This window comes from Corvus cornix, chromosome 2, assembly GCF_000738735.6.
Source record: "Corvus cornix cornix isolate S_Up_H32 chromosome 2, ASM73873v5, whole genome shotgun sequence".
Classification (NCBI taxonomy): domain Eukaryota; kingdom Metazoa; phylum Chordata; class Aves; order Passeriformes; family Corvidae; genus Corvus; species Corvus cornix.
Window position 1 is genome coordinate 115,783,196 of NC_046333.1, and position 12,687 is coordinate 115,795,882.

The 12,687-nt window shown below is 42.7% G+C and overlaps 1 protein-coding gene across 3 annotated transcripts in view; it reads left to right on the forward strand.

Annotated features, from left to right (window-relative positions):
* Positions 1-12,687, forward strand: part of FAM110B (family with sequence similarity 110 member B) — a 120,900-nt gene that overhangs the window by 71,700 nt on the left and 36,513 nt on the right. The window lies entirely within an intron of this gene.

The window sequence follows — 12,687 nt, forward strand, 5'->3', positions numbered from 1 at the left end:
TTTAGGTCAGAGAGGTAACGTACCAGTGCTGGAACGGTACCTACAGAAGCTGGTCTCAGACTGGAATGGGCTCCTGACCAGATCTTGGGGTGAGGTTGGGGCACACATCCATGGGACCCTTCCAGGGACACTGATGCTGGATGTAGCATGGAGAGGAGCACTGCTGGGGATGGGGTGGGTGGGAATCCAGCCTCGTCTCATCAGTATGGGCAAAGGTGGACCATGTCTTAAGGCTGAGTTTGTGCGCTGGGTGGAGAGTGGAAGCTGGAACTGCTGGGACCACAGCTGTGTGTTCCAGCCTGGCTCTGCTCCTCCTTCCCCTGCAGCCTCCCGGTCCAGCCAGAGGCCCTGGCGTGGGGAGCACGTGGCGGCTCGTGCTGCTGAGTTATCCCAGCTGTGCTCCAGCTGCTCCCTCTCCCCTGCAAGAGTAAATAAATATTTAGAGTTTGAATTACATTACCTAGCAAGAACAATTTCCTTTTTTCATGTGCTTTGCTCCTTATAGCTCAATAGCAGCAGCAATGACATTGGGGAATTATCTAGAGATAAAAAAAATTGTAGGTCTATCTGGATTTACCTACCAAAAATGTATTTTGACAGCAGTTAGTTTAAGAATTTGTGTCCTGCCTGAGCACCCTGTTTAGTTTGTCCGGTTCCATATCCCCTTGCTACTCAGTGTTTTTTCTGGATGTCTGAGAGGCTTTTCTCATTTCCAGTTGCTACAGAATCAGTATCCTATAGTTTTTCAAGCTTGAAATAGATTAGAGTGATTTTTTTATTACCGTAATCTAATTGATTTCAGAGTGCTGGGGGGGGAGATGGTGTTGGTGGTTTCCTTCTTTTTCCTTCTATTTCTGTGTTGAGTCGTTGGGTTTGGTTTGGGGTTTTTTGTTTGGGTTGTGTTTTTTGGTTTTGGAGGGTTTTGGTTTTTGGGGGGTTGGTTATTTTGTTTGTTTGCCTTGTTTTGTTTTCTCTAAGTGTACTATTTGCCTGCCTGCCAGATGAGGAGACTAACGCATGGAGGCAAAGCCGAGGTCTGCCTCCAACAGCTGCCATGCTCCGGTACAGAATGTGAAAGCAGAGGCTATTTTGCTTCTTTCCATGCTCCAAATCCAAATACCTGTTTCCAGCATCCTGATGCAGGCTGTTTGTGGGCCAGTTTGTGGACTGGCAGTACAGGACAGCCCTGTCCTCTCCTCATTCCTTTGCCTGGAAGGAAGGTGTGGGTGCATCACCACCCGGCTCTTGAGGCTGTCCCTTCCCACAAAGGTGGGGTGCTCTTACCCACAGTGCCTATGCCAGTGTCCTGTTTGACACTTAAGTTTTGTGCTAGTGCAGTACAGACTGGTTGGATTTATAGGAGAGTGTTCCAGGCTTGTTTTCCAAGCATGCTGTATGGATAATTTTTTGTTGTTCTTGTATGCTCTTTTTCAAAAGCTGCATGTTTCCTCCTTGCTCCAGGGTTATTTTGGTTTGGTTTATCCAAGCTGCCCTGAACACCTAAAAAGTTACCTCTTTGTGCACTCAGCAGTGCTCCCCATCAGGAAAGAGATGGCTTGCAAGGCTGGTCATTCAATTTTTGGTCCCAGTTCCAAGCTTTTATTTACCTATACATTAATATTTGCCATGCCTGATGAGACTGGGCTTTGCTCCTGGTGTCAGTGACACAAGTTGCACATTTTCTCACAGTCTAGCAAAGGGATAGACGGACAACAGAGCTGTTGTCACAACTGGAATTAACACACCATATGGTCCCTACATCACCTTTCTTTTCTATATTTGTCTACTGCAGAAAATTTATTGAAAACAGCTGTCCATTTCCAAACTCAAATCTTCAGTACAAACTGTTTCTTTTTTTTCCCCGAGTTCCTGCGTTTTGTTTGCAGAGGCACTGTTGTTAGACTAGCAAAATAAAAAAACTCCTCAGGTGCTAAAAATAACCTAGCTGTAACTATAAAGAATGATTTTCTGCAATTTCTTAATTTTTAAGCAGCAATTTTATTTAGTATTCCCAGTAGGTGGGCATCTCTGTCGTGTCTATTTTTCTCTAATACAGCAATATAATCTCTGATCCATGGGTCTGTTACTGATGTTTTCTCCTCAGTTTGCAGCTTCCCATTGCTTTATTAAAGAAGTCAGTCTAAGCTTATATAAGTTTAATTCTGGGTTGTTGGGGTTTTTTTCCTTTAAAAGAGGTTCTGTTTCATTTCTGCCAGTATTTTAGGACTTCCAGTCAAAATTGCTTCAGCAAAATAATCTGATGGGGAGTGTGTTAAAACAGGATTTATCTGTGCGTTTCCTCAAAAACTTTGTCCTGCTTCGCCTCTCCAAAAGGCTTCATTTTTGTCCTTTCTAAACTAAACTGATGATATGAAGGGGATTCAGCTGCTGTATGAATGACATTTGAATTATGAAGAGCTGAAAATACATGTCTGGACAAATATTCAAAGTTCAAAAGAACCTAAAGAGGTCAGAAACATAAAACAAAATGCAAAACTGCAATTAACTTTACAGAAGTTAATCCGAAATGAAACTATTGCATGTTGTGGAGAGACTTCAAAAAGGGTAATGCCATAAAATACTTGGGAATAATACCAGCAAGGGTCTGAAATACAATGGGAGGGAGCCTCACAACAGTTAGCCATATAAAGATGCCCAACTGCAGAGGGGAATAGTGGCTCTGAAGGTCTGATTCTGACCCCACTGAAGTTGGGTCCTTGTTTATGTTGGTTGGCATTGCAACAAACTCTGTGTCTCTCTTGTGTGGATACCTAATCTAGGCAGTCAGTCATAGATGCTTTATACCCTTTATATATACTTTTATAAACAGTATTTGAAGTATTCCAGGAAAGAAAAGCACAAATGTGAGAAATAAAACTGAAGTACAAAAGAAACTTTCAATATAGGGGTCATGTAACAAGAATCAGAAATTAACAGAGGAAAATGTAAAACTACTCATTTTGTAGATGCATAAATCCAGATAATGGTCTGCTACAGAAACTGGGAAAAGGCTTTGCCACCTGTGGTCTCTAGTTCTAGATCTTACAAGCCATTGTATAAGAGATGGTAGAGAATAATCTTCAGCTGGCAGGACTGGAGAAAGGATCAGCCCCTTTTCCTAACGTTTGTAATTCCTAATTGCTTATTAGTCTTTTATATATGTGCAAGTTATAAGAACACTGCCTGTTTCTGATTCTCCTGCAAATCTCCCACCAGTGAAAAAAATTGTACCCTATGAACGAACTTTGCTGTTTTTCTAAAAATCTATTAACTAAATTAGACAATATGAACTTACTATGACAGATCTGATTTCTGTTGTCATAATATAGAGATGATACTGACTTTTCTTCCCTTTATAATTTCATTCTCAGCTCTTTCATGTAACCTATCTCCGTCTCCATAAAGTGTGGTTTGTTTTTTTTTTCCCAAGCTGGATCTATTCTGCCACATCTTCTTATTCTATTCTTTAAAACTGAGAATCAAATAATTGTTTAGGTTGGAAAGGACATACAGTGTCACCAAGTTCAACCCTTAACCCAGCACTGCAAAGGCCACCATTAAATCATGTCCCTGAGCACCACATCTCCCTATGTTTTACATACCTACAGGAATGGTGACTCAACCCTTTCCCTGGGCAGCCTGTTCCAGGGCTTTTCATGAAATTTTTTTTCCTAGTACCCAATCTAGACCTTTTGTGGCACAACTTGAGGCCGTTTGCTCTTGTCCTGTAGCTTGTTTCCTGGGAGAAGAGACTGACCCCACCTCACTTACAAGATCCTTTCAGGCAGTTCGAGAGAGTGAGAAGGTGTACCCTGAGCCTCCTTTTCAGGAAGATGAACAACTCCAGCTCCCTCAGCTGCTCCTCATAGTACTTGTGCTCCAGACCCTTCACCTGGGCTCCTTTGCCCTTCTCTGGACACGCTCCAACACCTCAACTTCTTTCTTGTAGTGGAGGGCCCAGAACTGGACAGAAGATTCAAGATTCAGCCTCACTAGCGCCAAGTACAGGAGATCACTGCTCTAATCTTCCCAGCCACACTATTTCATCCTCTGGGTAAAACATCATTAACCCGTGCATTTATCCAAAACTCATTAAAACAAAGCTCCTCCTCCTACTAGAGCCTGTCCAGATAGGTTTTTCCCTTCGAGAATCTTATGCAATGCCCAGTGACAAGCTTGGCTGCTTTATTTGCCAGTGTGTATTCAGTAGGTGTCACTTCTCTGGTTGATCCCTCTGTTAATCTTTTGCTAAGCCTATAGCCTCTGTGCAAAATTCCTTCCAGGTTACCTTCCTTTGGACTGTCTATGCTGCTTGTGCTTGAGGATGTCCACAGGGGAGTGCTGGAGTTTTGAACTAGTAGGATAAGAGTTAGGAGCAAGCTAAAATACCTCGTATTGCTGTCCCTTAAGCTTTTCCCCTCTGGATTCACGTGTAGTTTAACACCACAGTTGTGCAGGAGCCATTCTTTTGTATAAACAGTTGTGTTGTGCAAAGCATATAATCCTTTTTTACTTTTTTTTCTTTTTTTAAGGACTATAGGAAAAAAAACCACAAATGTTGAGTCCAACAACTAGAAAGCAGTTTGAGTAGGTGTTGTGCAAAGGAGCAGTTGGAGCTTGCCCTGCCTCCTGCTCCAACCCTCCCCAAGGGAGGAGAGTTGGGGCTTTCTCTCTTTCACCTTCCACTACCATTGGGACCTGGCTACATTTCCCACCTTCCTGCAGCAAGCAGCTACTTCCTCAAGGAGTTTTACTCTGTTGAACGTGGCGGGGTTGGCTCATTTGCAGCAAGGTGGGTACTCTGCTGCTTTGACAGCCTCAGCGCCCGAGGTGCCGTATTTATCTTCAGTGGGCTCCGGCCGCGGCACCGGCTTCCCCCCAGCATTTGTCAGCGCCGAGTCGAGGTGCTGGCGCAGCAGTGAGCAGCCTCCAGCAGAGATAATTCTTATCGTGTGTGCTGCTGGCTCAGCTCCGTTTTGCCTCACATGGTGACAATTTCTGCCTGCCATCTCTCCCCGATTCGGGTCCCAGTCATGCAGGCAGCAAACACGGCCAAAGGATGAGTGTTTGTGCAGTTTTAGTGTTTGCACCTTCAGTGTCCATCAGCAAACTCTGGGAAAGTGAATTCTTCTTCCCAGTCACTTCGCCCCTTTCATAGCATATTTAGCATTCAGTATCTCCTGTGCTGACCTTGTTCTTTAAATTGCATTGGGACTTGTTGTTTGGTCGAGACATGGGTCAGCAGGAAAACAGTTACGTGTGGAAAAACACGCCATTGCTGTTCACTGGGGTCAGAGAAGCACAAGTGACCTAAATTTGAAATGCTCCATACTCTGTGGCTGATCCAGCATCCTCAGGCTGCAGCCTGGCTGTCTGCTGCAGTTGCAGATCACAAAGTGATTTTGTTCAGGAGCAATATTTCTACCAATTTAATCTACTAAAATTTGGAGTTTGGAAATTTGGGCCAAAAAGGAAGGAAAAAGAGAAAGCAAGAGAAAGAAATGCAGAAAAAAGACAAGTTGTAATTGAGAAGTTTGAGTGAAGCACAAGATATTGCATTTTGGTTATACAGTGGGGTGTGTTTTGGCAGTTCAATTTGTTAATTTTCGAGAACAGGCATGAAATCGCTATATTTATGTATATAGGAATTAATAATAGCTTACAAAAGCAACACATTAGCTTTTTTTGGGTGGGAGGAGAAACCAAGAGCTGCCTGAAGGCAAAACATTTCTAATTCCTCTTTGTAATTTATTTTTGATTTAATTTTTTTAAGAGAGCTCCTTTTTCATTGTGTGTGTTGCCGTTGCCCACACTGGTGTTGGAGGAGAGCATCTGTGCAGTCTGCATAAATTGATTCGGAGGGTGGCCGACTGTGCTTGGTGCTTCCTTCAGGTCACAGCTGCCACAGTTTGCCACCGTCTTTTATGCGTGCATGAGCACAGGCACACACATCCAAGATGTGGGAGTGTTGAGTTTGAGGACCACTTGGCATCAGCCCCCACACATGCCGGTTGTGATGCCTGCTCACAGAAAAACAGAACAGAAAAAGCCAGGGAGGTTTTCCTCGGTAAGGTGAAGCTTGTGGGAGCATGCCTTGCATCACTTTTGCTGTTAAAAGCAGATACATTTTTTTTGGTTTGCTTCTAGGCCACTGAATGCTCCTGACTTCATTCCTGACCCCCAGTGATGGTACCAGTACCACAGGAAGGGAATGCTGTCATTCCCTCTTGGACAAGGGACAAACCCTGGGTCAGTGGTGATGACCCAGGAGTACTTTCTACAACTAATGTGAAAAATTTGGGGGTTTTTGGTAGGGGTTTTGAACACAACAGGAGAGAGGGTTAGGGGTGGACCCCCTCCCATCCCTTTTTTTCCTTAATTATGAGGAGTTTGAGTGGTTGTGCTGGTTGAACAATCCAGAGGAAAACAGCAGCATTCCTGCAGGGGCTTGCAAGAATTTATACTGGGTTTTTGCTGACACCTATTTTTATATCAGAGATGGCAAAAACATACTGACATATCTAGTCTATCTGCTTGTGAATATATTTCATTTCCATATGCATCCAGCCTTGCAGTGTGTTTGATAAGTTGGGTTACATGTTTTAGCTCATCTGTGCTTCTCCCTTCCCCTGGAGCTAATCCAGAAAATGTCTTGAAAGAGAAGGTTTTGTGCGGGGAGAAGGAGCTTTAATTTGCATCATGAGGAAAATAAGAAAAGTTTTTACAAGATGTGATGACTACATTTGATATCCTGTCGTTTTTGTTAGTCTAGAAGTGATTTTTTTTCCTCCTCTCTGAAATCTGAGTGATCTGGGGGGATGGTGATCATCATTTATTTTTCTACTTCGGTATTTTAGTCTAGGAACTAAATAACTTCTTTAATGAATAGGTTCACTCTGACAGTATTTCTGACATTTCCCACTTACTCTTATCTCCCCCATCCATGAGGTAGATTCTGTTTACTCTTTATAAAATATTTTGTATTATAAACAATGACATTTTGCTTAGGATCTTCATCTTTCTCTGCAGGAGATGGAGAAGTATGCTGGGCAGGAAAGCAGTGATTTTTCTGACATTCAGAATGAAATATATAAATAAATACTATAAACGCACACACACCCCCTTACATATATCTAAGTAATGTAAAAGAACTATGTATTCCCAATTAGTGTATCCAGAGAAGGGGAATGGAGCAGATGAAGGGTCTGGAGCCACAGTGGGATGAGGAGGAGCTGAGGGAGCTGGGGTTGTTTAGCCTGGAGAAAAGGAGGCTCATGGGGAGACCTCATTGCTCTCTGCAATTACCTGAAAGGAGCTTGTAATGAGCTGGGGGATCAGTCTCTTCTTCCAGGTACAAAGACAAGAAGAAACAGCGCCAAGTCGCCTCCCTGGGGTTTTAGATCGGATATTAGGAAAGTTTCTTCACTGGAAGGGTGGTCAAGCATTGGAACAGACTGCTCAGGGCAGTGGTGGAATCACCGTTCGTGGAAGTGTGGTGTGGGGATACAGCTTTAGTTATGAATGTGGTGGTGCTGGGTTAAATCATTTTAAGTGATCTAAGTGATCAGTGATCTTAGAGGCCTTTCCTAACCTTAATGATTCTATAATCCTAATTATCTCTTCAGGATTTAAGCTTTCTCCTGCAACACTGGTATTAACGGCGGCATTTGACATTTCAGTTACTTGCTTTCTACTGGTGATGAATGAAAGAATATAACTGAATTCAAGTGGGGAAGAAAAGCAGTTTTATAAGGATTAGTAAGGTAATGTAAAAAAAGATCACGATCTTGTATAGAAGTTTTCACTAGCAGCATGGTATGTGTTTATCTTTCCAGTGCATGCATGACATCACATGAAAAAGCTGTAACGTTGATAGAATGTGGTGCTTCACTGTGAAAATGTAGCACTTACAGATTTATTTAGCAATTCTGTGTGGTTTTTACTCCATGTTGTTGGGCTTCTATGTACTTCAAGAGAAATGCATGTATGCATGTAGGTCTTGCATATTTACTGACATAAATTTCTTCAGAATGAGCAGTATTTGTTCACTTTGTGAACTGTGGAAATTAGGTAAATGTTAATACGTGTTAAATTTTATTTTTAGCTACTGAGAAGAAAACAAAAGAGATTTACCCAAAGATTGTGCCCAAAAATCAGAATATTCTATGTTTGTGCTGAAGTCCTGGAGCAATTACAAGAAACTAGGAGAATCTAACAAGAAGAAATACGCAGTTCTTTATTTTGAATACTGCCCAAATTGGTGGTTTTGACAGATATTTCTTGTTGACTGTTGCCTCCCATGCATTTTACAATACAAAGCTTAAAAACCTGATTTTTGATCTACCTACTCATTCCTATTTTATCTTATCCCTTTGCTTTTATCCATGTATTTTAATCCAGAACTCATAATGAAATTCAAGCTTTCAAAAGAGTTCACAAAATCAGCAATTTAATGAGTGGTTTTTCACTTTTACTTTCATGACAGCTGTGAGATAAATAAAATAATACGATATTTACAGCACAAGGTCAGGCAGTTTTTGTGATAGCTTCTTTTCATATAACATTACAGCTAAAAAAAGAGGGGAAGTGCTGAGTTACATAATTCACTAAAGTTTGACACTTAGAATTTGTGTTATAACAGCATTTCATAGGCTATAGATGGGGCTGTTTCAAGTTCGGTTGTAAATCTGACTTTACAAGGCTTTAATGTTCTGTAGACTAATAAAAATCACTCTAGGATTGAATGTGTGAAATAAAAAATTTGGTGTTTTTAATATATTTTAATTCTCAGGGTGTTTTGTCATCTTAGATGTTTTTTCAACAAGATTGCATTGCTCTTGGATTTTGAATAAATCTTAAGCTTACTTTCCTGTCTGAGGGAGGAGGGGGAAGAAAGAAAAGGAAAAAAATAAAAAGGCATCCCAAAAATAGAAGTCTTGCATTTGCACAGTAAAGTTTAAGGTATCAACATGAGCTTTTGGTACTGGAAAAAAGGGCATAAATATTGAGCATGAAATATAGTGTAATAATAAGTGATAACATTTTCACATGGTTGAAGCATAAGCCTTCCAGGAGCTGCAGAGGATGAGGTGTAAGCCCCAGAAAGGCAGCTTTTCTAGAAGACTACCCCTGTGCACTGCACATCTCTCCTTGTTTGAAATGTCTGGGGTGTTAAGCAGGAGAGCAAATTGTCTGACCTGAAATTTTGAGGGTTTATGTCATTTTTACACGGTATTGTTTGAAGGATTCACCTGCTTGGCAACTACTATGAAAATACCAACAGTTAGGAAGCGTGTTTAAAAACATCCATCTTGATTCCACATAAGCAGCAGTGGCTTACAGGAGGAGATAGCCCTCAGCTGAATGTGCTGCACTTTGCCATTTAGGCAATCTTGATGCAAGGCAGTGCAGGGCTGCCATAACAACCTGCCCCAGAAACCTTGCTCCCTTCCCTCCCTGGTAGTGATGTCGAACAGAGAAAACGTTAGCTCAGGAATACTGTGTTAACATTTCCCTCAATCCCGCTGCTACTTTGTCATTTACGCTAGTTGTGTTCAGTACTGGAGGAGCTGTTTCTGGCTCCCTTGTCTGGAAGGAGTGGACTGTCACATGCAAGGGTGACACCAGCCCCCCCATGACCTGCAAGGCTTTCAATGGCCTCATCTGGGGGAAGGAAATCCATGCAAGAGCAATAAACTTAAGGGCAGGAGGGACCTGGGTGCAAACACCTACAAATTTCTCTCGTCCCTACTCCTTGCCCTCTGTCCGTGGGCTTGAAGTCATTAGTTTTCGTGGTGAGTATGATAAGCTTTCATGAGTGTTTGGTGACTGTAGTGTGCTACCCTTCTTCACCAGGTTGAGGTGTCCCAAGTATCTCTGGCATTGCTGTTCCAGCCACTTTCCATGCACAGGACATGTTGCATTTTGTTGCTGTTGGGTGAAGAAGAGAGAACTGGGGAAGCTGTTGACTCTGCCCGCCACATAAACTGTGCCATGGGGACCCAAGGGAGCCCCAGCAGTCACAAAACCTTCGGCACACAGTGTATGTTTTGGACAAGGGCACACTCGTTCTGGCTGTAATTCAGCCATGGGGAGGGACCCTGTGGGCTGGGCTCGGCTCTTTTGGGCTGGCAGAGATAACCAGGCTTGCATTGCACAGGTGCACAAGAGACCTGCCAGGGATAACAGAGGAAATTAGTGTAGGGTAAAAGCAGCTCCAAAAGATAGTGTGTCCTGTCGCCTTGGTCGCTGGTGAGGTGGCCAGCTGCCAGCTCCTCCCATCTAGCTCCAAAACGGGGCTTAAGTGAAGTTTAAGACTGCTGGCTGTTTGTCTAACGTTGTTCATTGCTCTGTACAGGCAATTGCAGAAATTAAGGATTCCAGTATGGGGGTAAAAAATCTGTTTCTTCAGATTTTTAAGTATTGTCTTCATTCTGGATATGTAAGAAGTTACAGTCCACAGCTTTCCTCACAGTTAGGCAAGAAAGTAGCTTTTCTTTGAGTTAGACACTGTTGCTTTGAGGTAGAGAGGGAGAAATCGAAAACATAGGGGAGTTGTGAAACTACGTCCCCCTCAGATTTACTCTATGGTAAAAAAACAAAGGCTTTTTATTAGTATTAGTTTTCCTATAGCTAGATCTTCACTTGAACGCTTTAGTATGCTGTATTGTTTACTCATGTTTTCTAACTTGAGCTTAAACCTGCCAAGCAATTGGGGACTTCCTTTCCCTAGCTCTTGTCCATGAGGAATTACTGGACAGGAAGACAGAGAAGTTCCTGCAAGAAGTAAGGCAAGGACAGGAGCTTCTGGTGAGCACATCAGAACTCCTCTTAGAGAAAGGGAATTAAGGTATCTTTGGTGTAATGAATGCTTTATTTGCCTCAATTTGCATCCCTTGAATTCATATCATACTGAAGTAATGCTCTATCAGGCAGGACAGTTGTTTAAGTGCCCAGTATTTTGAGTGCACACAACAGCAAAATCCTTTTAAAATGACGATATGTGGCTGGGGTATATCTGGTTGTGTGTTAGAGCTGTTAGATGTAGGAGGTTTTGTTTCAGGAAGTGTAAAATAATGTGCCTGCAGGCAGCTGTGCAGCTTTGGTGTGAGGAGGACTGTGCTGGATGGTTTCAGAGGTGTAAAACAATAAAAAAAAAGAAGTGTGCTCATTTTAACCCTCTGTGCCTTCTGTAGTTTCATTTCAAGGTACGGAATCTCTTACTTTATGCAGTTTTTATTCCTAGTGACGGTTTAGTTAAGGGGCAGAAGCACAGACAAGTTTGAACACAGATCAGTTGTTTGCTTTGGTTTTATGTGCATTGGTATCAGCAGTGCATGGTGGATTGGCAGCACAGTGAGCCCTATGATTAGAGCGAATGTCTGGGCAGTAGACTGTCCCTGTGTTCCACCTTGAGATCTTCTGAGTATCTCCTGCTCTGAATGGGGTTGAGCATAACATGAAGGGTATGTTATTACAGATATTGAGAAAGCATCTGAGCAATAATTCTTCTTGAGAGATGCTGTTCTGAATTGAAGGGAAAGGAGGGGAATGGAAGCTGCTCTGCGTTGGCATCGTGGTGCACGGTGGCTGCTTGTTGGTGCCACCTCTGCTTGTGTTGTGAAGGTCCTGGGATAGATAAAGCCAGGTTAAGGCACATGCGTTTTTTTTAATTACATAACCATTTGGGGGCAGCTTTGTGTACTCATTTACTACCAGATCAGAAAATAAGAGTAGTCTTACTAAGCCTTTCGCCACATGTTTGTTGAGGTTGTGGAAGCACACAGTGAGGGTTCTTTTGCATTGTGTAGAAGGTGAGTTCTTCCTTGGAGATCTGCTTATTTTTACTTTTGAGTGTGTGTAGATTTAACTGAAGAACATGTGTTCACACAGTTGTGCTATTTAAGTTAATGTAGGGTGACTCAGTGTGTATTCACTGCTGGGAGCCCACAGCGACTGCAAAAGAACATTTTATTGTCTGAAGACAATGCTAATAATGGTAGCATTAAAACAGTGTTGTAATTTCACAAGATAATATTCTGTTCCCAGAACTGCCAAGTGACAAAGAGATTTGCCATTGTCAGACAGGGGAACAGGAGCTGACCTGCAGTGTAAACAGTGCCCTCTGCTTCCGCTGGGCTGGGCTGGGCTGGCATTGCCTGCCTCTCTCCACTCCTGCTTCCTGGGACTTGCTCCAGAGTTTGTCACAGCAGTGAGCACTGCAGCAGTCAGCTATGCTGAGAGCTATTGTAACACAGCCCCTTCCCAGGGTGATCCTACTCTGAGCTGCTTTCATCCAACAGGTGAGCCATCCACCAGCATCTTGGCCAGCTGAAAGGGCTGAAAAGGGCAGGCACTGCTTTGGCTGCCTCTCACCTATTGCTGCTCTGGTGCTAGGTCCCACCAGGTATGCTGTTTTCTGAAGGAGAATTCAGGATAGGTGTAGTGCTTTGCAGTTAATACATTGTGGCTGCTATGGCATTCCCATAGCTCACAAAGCAGCGATTCAGAAGTGATGCGGTTTACATTGGTTGAGCTTTTCTTAACCGTGAGTTTTGGTGGAGGAATTGTAGGATTAAAGCAATGTGACTGTGGTGACTAGTGGAGGGCAGCTGTGCTGTCTTTGTAGCTGAGGTATAGGTTATAAGTGCAAATAAGTTGTTCATTATGAAATTAATAAACATTACA